This window comes from Sus scrofa, chromosome 4, assembly GCF_000003025.6.
Source record: "Sus scrofa isolate TJ Tabasco breed Duroc chromosome 4, Sscrofa11.1, whole genome shotgun sequence".
Classification (NCBI taxonomy): domain Eukaryota; kingdom Metazoa; phylum Chordata; class Mammalia; order Artiodactyla; family Suidae; genus Sus; species Sus scrofa.
Genome location: NC_010446.5, coordinates 63,672,473 through 63,681,404, shown reverse-complemented (window position 1 = coordinate 63,681,404; position 8,932 = coordinate 63,672,473). Strand labels below are relative to the sequence as shown.

Sequence of the window (8,932 nt, the reverse complement as noted above, 5' to 3'; positions counted from 1 at the left end):
ACTGCAATTGAGGTAACCCGTTACCACAGACCTACTCTGCAAGAAATGTTAAGGAAGTTTTTCAGTTTGAAGAAACATGACATCAGAAATGTTGATTTATACAAAGAATGAATAATGAAAGTAAAATGGAATTTTTTTTAATTTTAGTTTTTCTTTCTTTTTTTTTTTTTTTTACTTTTAGGGCCCCACCCGCAGCATGTGGAGCCCAGACTAGGGGTCTAATCGGAGCTACAGCTGCCAGCCTACGCCACAGCCACAGCAACACAGGATCCAAGCCGTGTCTTTGACCTACACCATAGCTCACGGCAATGCCTGATCCTTAACCCACTGAGCGAGGCCAAGGATCAAACCTGCTACCTCATGGTTCCTAGTTGGATTCGTTTCCGCTGCACCATGAGGGGAACTCCTAGTTTTAGTTTTTCTAAAAGCTAACTATTCAAAGCAAAATCATAACAATGTCTTTATTCCATTAATAAAAGTGAAATGTGTGACAACAATGGCACAAGGAATGGGAGGATTTGGGAATGTACTGTTACATTGTATACAAAGTGGTATACATGGTATATAATTAGTGGTAAATAATTTTATTTGAAGGAAAATTCATTAATGATTAAAAAGTTAAATGTTATTAAAAAAAAAAAAGTATCAAGCCTCCATAAGGAAGACACTGTGGCCACTGTTCCTGGCTCACCACTGTTTCTTTTTGGTGAGGAGGAAGGTGGTAAGGAAGTTATGCTGCAGCCACACAGCAGCCATAGCTTTTAAATATTCTGGAACAACACCAGTGGAACCAAAGTGGAGATTCACTGAATAATTACCCTAACTGTCTGCCATGTAAAATTCCTGGGAGAGGTGTGCGCTGATTTAATCTAGATGAAGATTCACAAGCACCTCATTAACTTGGAGAATCCTTCCAAGAGGGTTAAGCAGATTACTTCTATCATTATTGAGCCAGGAGTAGAGATTGAAGTCTTCACTGTAGTTGCTTAAGTCAACTATTTTAATAAATCGATTATTATTATTGATTAAAGTATAAATATTAAGTAATTGTAGGAACTAAAATAGAATCATAGGTGTTCCCATTGCAGCTCAGTGGGTCTTTAAGAACCTGATGTTATCTCTGTGAGGAAGTGGGTTCTAACCCTGGCCCTGCCCCGTGGGTTAAGGATCTGGCATTGCTGCAAGTTGCAGTGTAGGTTGCAGATGTGGCTTAGACCAAGTGTTGCTGTGGCTGTGGCATAGGCCAGCAGCTGCAGCTCTGATTTGACTCCTAGCCCAGGAACTTCCATATGCTGCACGTGTGGCCATAAAAAGTGGAAATAAATAAATAAATAAATAAAATAGGATCATAAAATTGCTTAGTCATACAGAGAAGGCAGAAAGTGAACAACAACAAAAAAGCAAGAAAGGCCATTTGGAACAAATAGAAAACTTCTAGCAAGATAATAGATTTTGATCCAGCCGTAACAGTATTCACATCAAACGTCTAAGTGTATCAGTTAAAAGGCAAATTTGTTAGAGAGATTTAGAAAGAAGACTCAAGTTGGTTTTAAGAGACTCACTTCAAATATAAAGGCATAGGTCAGTCAAAAGTAAAACAATATACAGGTTCCCCTGCTATCGAAAAGTAGAGTGTTCCCATGAAACTTTTCATAAGCTAAAATAACCTTAGAACACATCTTGCTAACAGATGCACAAAATAAATTGAGATAAAACACAGATGCTCACAGATGCAGTTCAGAGCTATGGTGACTGGATACTAAGATGTTGAGAGTAGCTCCTAGGGAAGGAGCTTGGTGATGCCAGTCTCTCTGCTGGGGGTGTGCTGCCTCTATGCTGAAAAAACAAAATTAAACAAAGCAAATGCTGAATGCTATTTTTTATTGAAGTATAATTGATTCACAATATTACATTAGTTTCAGGTGTATAACATAGTGATGCAATACTTTCATAGACTATACTCCATTTAAAGTTATTGCAAAATAATGGCTGGATCTCCCTGTGCTCTATAATATGTTCTTCTTGCCTATTTATTTTATACATAGTAGTTTGTGTCTCTTAGTCTCATATCTTGCCCCTCACCCCTGCCCTCCCCATTTGCTTTTTGCCTTATTTTCATTACAGCAAAAATCTGCTTCAGACTTCTGTCAGTTCGCAAAAACAGGTACTAGTGTAGGTTTTCCATAAAAGGAAGTGGTGTAAAGTGAACTTTAAAATGATGGAAGATAATTGTACCAAACACTATCACCTCTCTCTCCCTCGCCCTGTCTCTCTCTCTCTCTAACACACACACACACACACACACACACACACACACACACACCCAAAGCTAGTCTTGCTGCCTTAAATTCAAAGTAGACTTCAGAAAGAGATATTATCAGAAATACGGTAGAACATTACCTAATGATAAAGTGGTAAGTTCTGCAGATGAACGGAACAGTCTAAAAGTTACACACCTAATAGCAGATTTTCAAAATACATGAGGAAAAAACTAATGAATCTGAGAGAACAAATAGACAAATCTATAATTATCATTAGTGACTCCAACATGCCTTGTAGTTACTGACAGAATGAGTAGGCAAAAAAAAAAAAAAAAAAAAAAATCATCAGTAGGGATACAAATGATCAGCACTAACAACCAGCACTAACAACAAACACTAACAACAAACACTAACAACACTAACAACAAACAGCACTAACAACCAGCTTGACATAAATGGCACTTATTACTTCATTAAAGAACTTCAGAATACCCATTCTTCTTAGTGCACTTAGAATGTTCCCCAACATAGACTATATATATTCTGAGTCACAAAATTAACTTTTACAAATTTAAAAGAATAGAAATGATACCAAATATGTTCTCAGATCATTATAGAATTATACTAGAAATAAAAAAATATATATATCTGGAAGATCTCCAAATATTTGGAAATTAAATAATACATTTCTAAATAACCCATGAATCCAAAAGGAAGACTCAGAGGAAATTTTTAAATATTTTGAATCCTCAACAATAGGAAAAGAAATAAGCCTGTGAAAACAGGGCAAATGATCTTGACAGAAAACTCACCAAAGAAAATATAGAGTTGCAAATAAGCATATGAAAAGATGCTTAACATTATCTGTCATTGGGGAATTTCACATGAAAATGAGGTGCCATTTCACACCTATTCAAATGGATAAAATTTTTTAAATCCCTGACAATACTAACTGCTGACAAGGATGAATAACAGCAGGAACTCTTGTCATTTGTGGGGATGCAAAATGATACGGCTATTTTTTAATAAGTTTGGTGATTTCCTACAAAGCCAATCGCAATCTTATTACAAACTCCTCCAGATCAAACTCCTAGGTCTTTAGTCAGTTGATTTTAAAACATGACCACACGAAAGTTTCACCTGAATATTTATAGCAGCTTTATTCATAACTGCCCCAAACTGGAAGCAACCAAAATGTCTTTCCAATAGGTAAGCAGATAAACTTTGGTACACCCATACAATGGAATATTCATCAGCCATACAATGAAATGAACTATAAAGCCACAAAAAGACATGGTGGACCTTTAAATGCATCTTGGTAACTGAGAGAAGCCAGCTTGAAAAAGCTATATATTATATGATCAAAATTATTTGACATTCTGGAAAAGTCAAAACTATAGGAACAATAAAATGATCAGTATTTGGAGTTCCCGTCCCGGCTCAGTGGAAACAAACCTAACTACTATCGGTGAGGATGCAAGTTTGATCCCTGACCCTGCTCAGTGGGTTAAGGATCTGGTATTGCCGGGATCTAATGGCGTAAGTCACAGAGGTGGCTCAGATCTGATGTTGCTGTGGCCGGGCCGTGACTTAGGCCAGCAGCTGCAGCTCCAATTCAGCCCCTAGCCTGGGAACCTTCATATGGCACAGGTGTGGCCCTAAAAAAAAAAAAAAAAAAAAAAATCATTGTGTGACAGGAATCTGGGGGCAAGGAGAGAAAGATATATGGTTGAAGCACAGGGGACTTTCAGGGTGAAAAAATTATTGTGCGTTCCACTGTAACGGTGGATATAAGACATTATGCCTTTGTCAAGCACATTGAACTTTATAGCACAAAGAATGAAGTTTAACATATCTGAAGTTATAAAATATCTTATAGACGGTTGGGGGGACCCAGGATGTAATGCAAAATGTGACAAAACAATCTAACTGTATCACAAATGTATGAAGGGGGTGTGATAAAAAGGTACTGAACTAAATAACTTTGGAAATAAGTGGAGTCTGTCAGGGTGTACTCTAGTTGATAAAGCTGTTTGCCATAGGGTTATGGTTTAATAATTCTGATACCATTACATATGTAATACTGACATTGAACAACTAAGTGGACAGCAATGATGGGAGATAGGTTTCTCACTGTTGCAGAAGGAGTTTAGAGATGAGCAAGAGGAAGAGGCTAGAATGATCCATGTGCTAATAGATTAGAGTTGGACTTAGGTTTGTTTAGCTTAATATAGATACAGGTGGTTACACATAGATACACACACACACACATACACACGGGTTAGTACGCACCCATACATTTCCTCACTCTGTTAGCTCAGGGTCTGAAGCAATGAAACTTTAGTAGCACGACTGTACCTACTACCCAAGTCTTGGTATTATCCTAGTAAAAAGAACAGGGCTCCTTAGAGAAATGGCTGATTCTAGAATTGGGGCAGGAGACATAGAACGTGAGCCTGGAGCATCTTTTAGTGTTATAAATGAAAAAATATGAAACCAATAATAATGGGATGTGCCAAAGAGACACAGGGGCCAACTGAAAGAGCTCCCAACCCCCAAAGCTAGAACAATTTGAGCTCTACCTAATAAAATTTTTTTAGTGATGGAAGTGTCTGTGCTGTTCAGTATGGAAGCCACTAGCCACACATGGCTATTGAACACTTGAAATGTGGTGACTCAGGAGGTGAAACCAAATTGATTTAACTTTAATTAATTTAAATTTAAGTAGCTGCATGTGGCTAGTGACTGTTGCATTAGACAACAAAGCCAGCTCTAGATGATAGGCTCCTTGAAAGCAGCAGTTTGTCTTACTTACTTTTATCACTTGTCTGAATAGTACTGGAGCTATGTGGTAAATAAAGCTGACACTGAGACTTTCCGGAAATTCTGGTCCAGTGTAATGGTTTTCAACCTGCATTAGAATCACATGGAGGGAACTTTAAACAAAATTTAATTTGTGCTTTACAACACAGGCAGTTAAATCAGAATCACTTTAAAGGGGTGGGAAGAGCCAGAGGAGAGAAGGAATGTGCAATTATAAGTATTTTATTTTATTTTTTTATCTTTTTTTTTTTTTTTTTTTTTTTTTGTCTTTTTAGGGCCTCACCCTTGGCATATGGAGGTTCCCTGGCTAGGGGTCCAATTGGAGCTGTAGCCACCGGCCTACACCACAGCCACAGCAACGCCAGATCCTTAACCCACTGAGCGAGGCCAAGGATCAAACCTGCAACCTCATGGTTCCTAGTCGGATTTGTTTCCTCTGAGCCACGTTGGGAACTCCCATCAGTACTTATTTTAAAAGATGTCAGGTGATTCTAAGACAACCAGAATTATGAGAAACTTTTCAGTAAAGCCGGGATATATAACCCAATTATCTAAAAGGGATTCCCTACCTTTTTTATAACTCCCAGACTTTCTCACATTATCTAATAGATTGCAAAGTAGAATATAATTCGAAACAGGTAAAATGCCAAATAGTACTTTTAGGAAAAAAGAGACATTGTCTTATCTTTTAGGCTATTGTAATTTTGGAAAAAATTTATGTCTTGCTGGATTAGACAGTACATACATATATGTGTGTGTATATAATTAACATCAAAGAGAATGAGATATCATGAATATATATCTCTGCAGTTGAGAAAAAACCAAATAGATAAATCCCAAATCGCAGATTTTACTGTTGTAGTAGAAAGTGGTTAAAGAGAATTTTTTTTTTATTTCTGATCTATATAGTACCTAGAGATTAAGTAGGTTTGTTACCTGGGCTTTGAATGGTAAATTAACATATGAAATGAGGGGTTTGAATCTTTTTCCTTGGAGTAAAAGCCCAGGAGCCGACTGCCATTGTTTGCTCACTCCCTAAGAATTTCCTCCTTCAAATTCCCAGATTTCTGTGTTTTAATTTGGTGTGTAGGTTGGGAGAATACGTTTAAGCCATTAAGGGATTTTCACTGGAGAAAGGTGAGAGCTGAGGCATACATGTTACTGGATGACAGTATAAGGTTCCATCAAACCCATCAAACATTGATCTTCAACTTGGATCATCGTTTATCTTCTCTGCATCCAGAATGCCAGCTATAATTGAAATCAATTACGTGTTCCTTTCCTCTTAACTTTTTTTTTTTCTTTTTCAAGTAGAGTGATTTGGGAGAATGGGGAGCTGAGAGGCATAAAAACCCTATTAGTCATAGAGAATTATTTGTTGTATAGAATTACTTATTACTGATGGTGAACTGTTCTTATGGGCCATTTGCTAGACTTGGACATGATTTAACTGGTGTAGTGGGAAGAGCATGAACATTGTACCGAAAGACCTGGTTTGGAATCTCAGTTCTTTCACTTACTACCTAGATAATTTTGGCCAGTTTACCTCTTTGAGTCTCAGCTTCTTTTTCTACGTGGTGGGAATAATAATAATACCTGTCCTAGTAGAGCTGCTGCGAAGAATAAATAAGCTAATGTTATAACGTATGTGGTAGGCACTAATACATTCTAGTTTTCCTTCCTTTATGACACCCCATGCTTCTCTCTAAAAGGTCATTCCACTGGCTCCTTCTGGCTCTCAAGTGTCCCAAACTGTGTCCCCACTGTGTCTATTCTGCCACCCTCCTTTCACCCCAGCATCACTACCTCCCTGTGGTCTTTCAGGTTCCTGCATGTCTCAGCATGTTGACTGCTATTACTCCTCCTCTTCTAACCACTCTAAGTTAGTATGTATTGAGTACAGTATTAAGCTCTTTATAGATGTATGTCCACTTAATTAATAATTAATAACATAACTCCTTTTGTCTACTTCATCTCACAACATTATCCTTTTTTTTTTTTTTTTTTTTTGTCTTTTTAGGGCCGCACCCAAGGCATGTGGAGGTTCCCAGGCTAGGGGTCAAATTGGAGCTGTAGCAGCCAGTCTACACCACAGCCACAGCAACACCAGATCCCAGCCATGTCTGCAACGCCGAATCCTTAACCCTGTTTTTCAGAGGAGACAGGGACAGAAAGACAGGATTTTTCCCAAGTGGCATAACTGACTCATGTGACACAACCCGTCCACTCTCTTGGTTGGCTCCAGGTTGCCCACAGTCGGTAACAACTTTTCAAGACAGAATATCATCCTGTTCACCGTTGGTCTCCTGGTGGTTCAACTCAAGGCTTCAGACCCCTCAAAGCCATCCTCTAAATGATCCATATCTCCTGTGTTTCCTGTCTTCTCACATGCTAGTCCTTCAGCCTGCGGTGCCCTGATTTTATTCAGATTTTCCCCATTTTACTTGGACTCATTAGTGTGTAAGATTACACTAAAATTTATCACCCATATAGGTTTGTGTATCCACCACGACAGTCAAAATATCGAACTGTTCCAGTACTACAGGGGCCCATCCTATGCCCTATGATAACTGCATCCCTGTTCTTCCACCCCTTGCCTATTTCCCATTGCATCCTTAACCTCTGGCAACCATTTATCTGTCCTCCATTCTAAAATGATGTCATTTAAAAAATGTTGCATAAATAGGAGTTCCAACTCTGACTAGTGGTAATGAACCTGATTAGTATCCATGGAAATGTGGGTTCGATTCCTGGCCCTGCTCAGTGGGTTAACAATCTGGCATTGCCATGAGCTGCAGTGTAGGTCGCCAACATGGCTTGGAGCCAGCATTGCTTTGGCTGTGGTATAGGCTGACATCGGCAGCTCCAATTCGAATCCTAGCCTGGGAACTTCCATGTGCAGTGGGTGTGGCCCTAAAAAATAAAGAAAAAAAAAAGGTACATAAATGGAATCATGCAGTGTGTAATCTTTGGGGATTGGCTACTTTAACTCAGTGTAACTCTCTGAAGATCCTCTGAGTTATCGCATGTGTTAATAATTGATTCCTTTTTATTTCTTGATAATGTTCTACAGTGTGTCTATGTTGTACTTTATTTAACTATTCACCCCTTGAAAGATATCTGGGCTGATTCCAGTTTGAGGTTATTATGAATAAAGCTGCTAGGAACATTTGGGTTCAGATATTTAGGTGACCATACATTTCAATATCTCTGGGATAAATACCCAGGAGTGCAAATGCTGGGTCATATGGTAACTGCATGTTTCCTTTTATAAGACTTGTTTGCCAAATTGTTTTCCAGAGTGGCTGTGCCAATGATGCATGAGTGGTTCAATTTCTCTGAATCCCAATTAGCATTCTGTATTGACATTATTGTTTTATTTTGGCCACTCTGATCTCTCTCTCGCTCTCTCTGCCCCCCTTCCCTCTTTCCCTTCTTCCCTTTGATATTCCTTTCTTTTCTTCATCCTGGGAATTACCTCCACCTCATTGTGTGCAGTCCTCTACTGTGAGGGCATTTTTAGATAGGTGTCTGCTTCGCTCCATGGATGTATATTATCCTGCCTCCTGTACGTAGAAATGTTGTATGCATGGAAGGGAAGGCAGAGGTCTTTTATTGTAGGGTGGGGTGCTGACTCTCTTTCTGCTATGGTTCCTCCTTTCAGTACCTATAGTTCCTTCCTACTCCTAAGCTCATTTCTCCAAACACCCTCCTAGGAGACCTTCAATGTGTTTTTCACAAATTAACCTTTGTTTCATTTAACCAGATATCTGTTGCTTACAACTTCGAATCCCAGGTGATGCCATTTGCTTTTTCAATTTTATATTCCTTTTAATTAATTAATTACT

General features: G+C 38.5%; 1 pseudogene; it reads left to right on the top strand.

The window, feature by feature from the left end:
* On the top strand, positions 360-990 carry LOC110260480 (annotated as a pseudogene).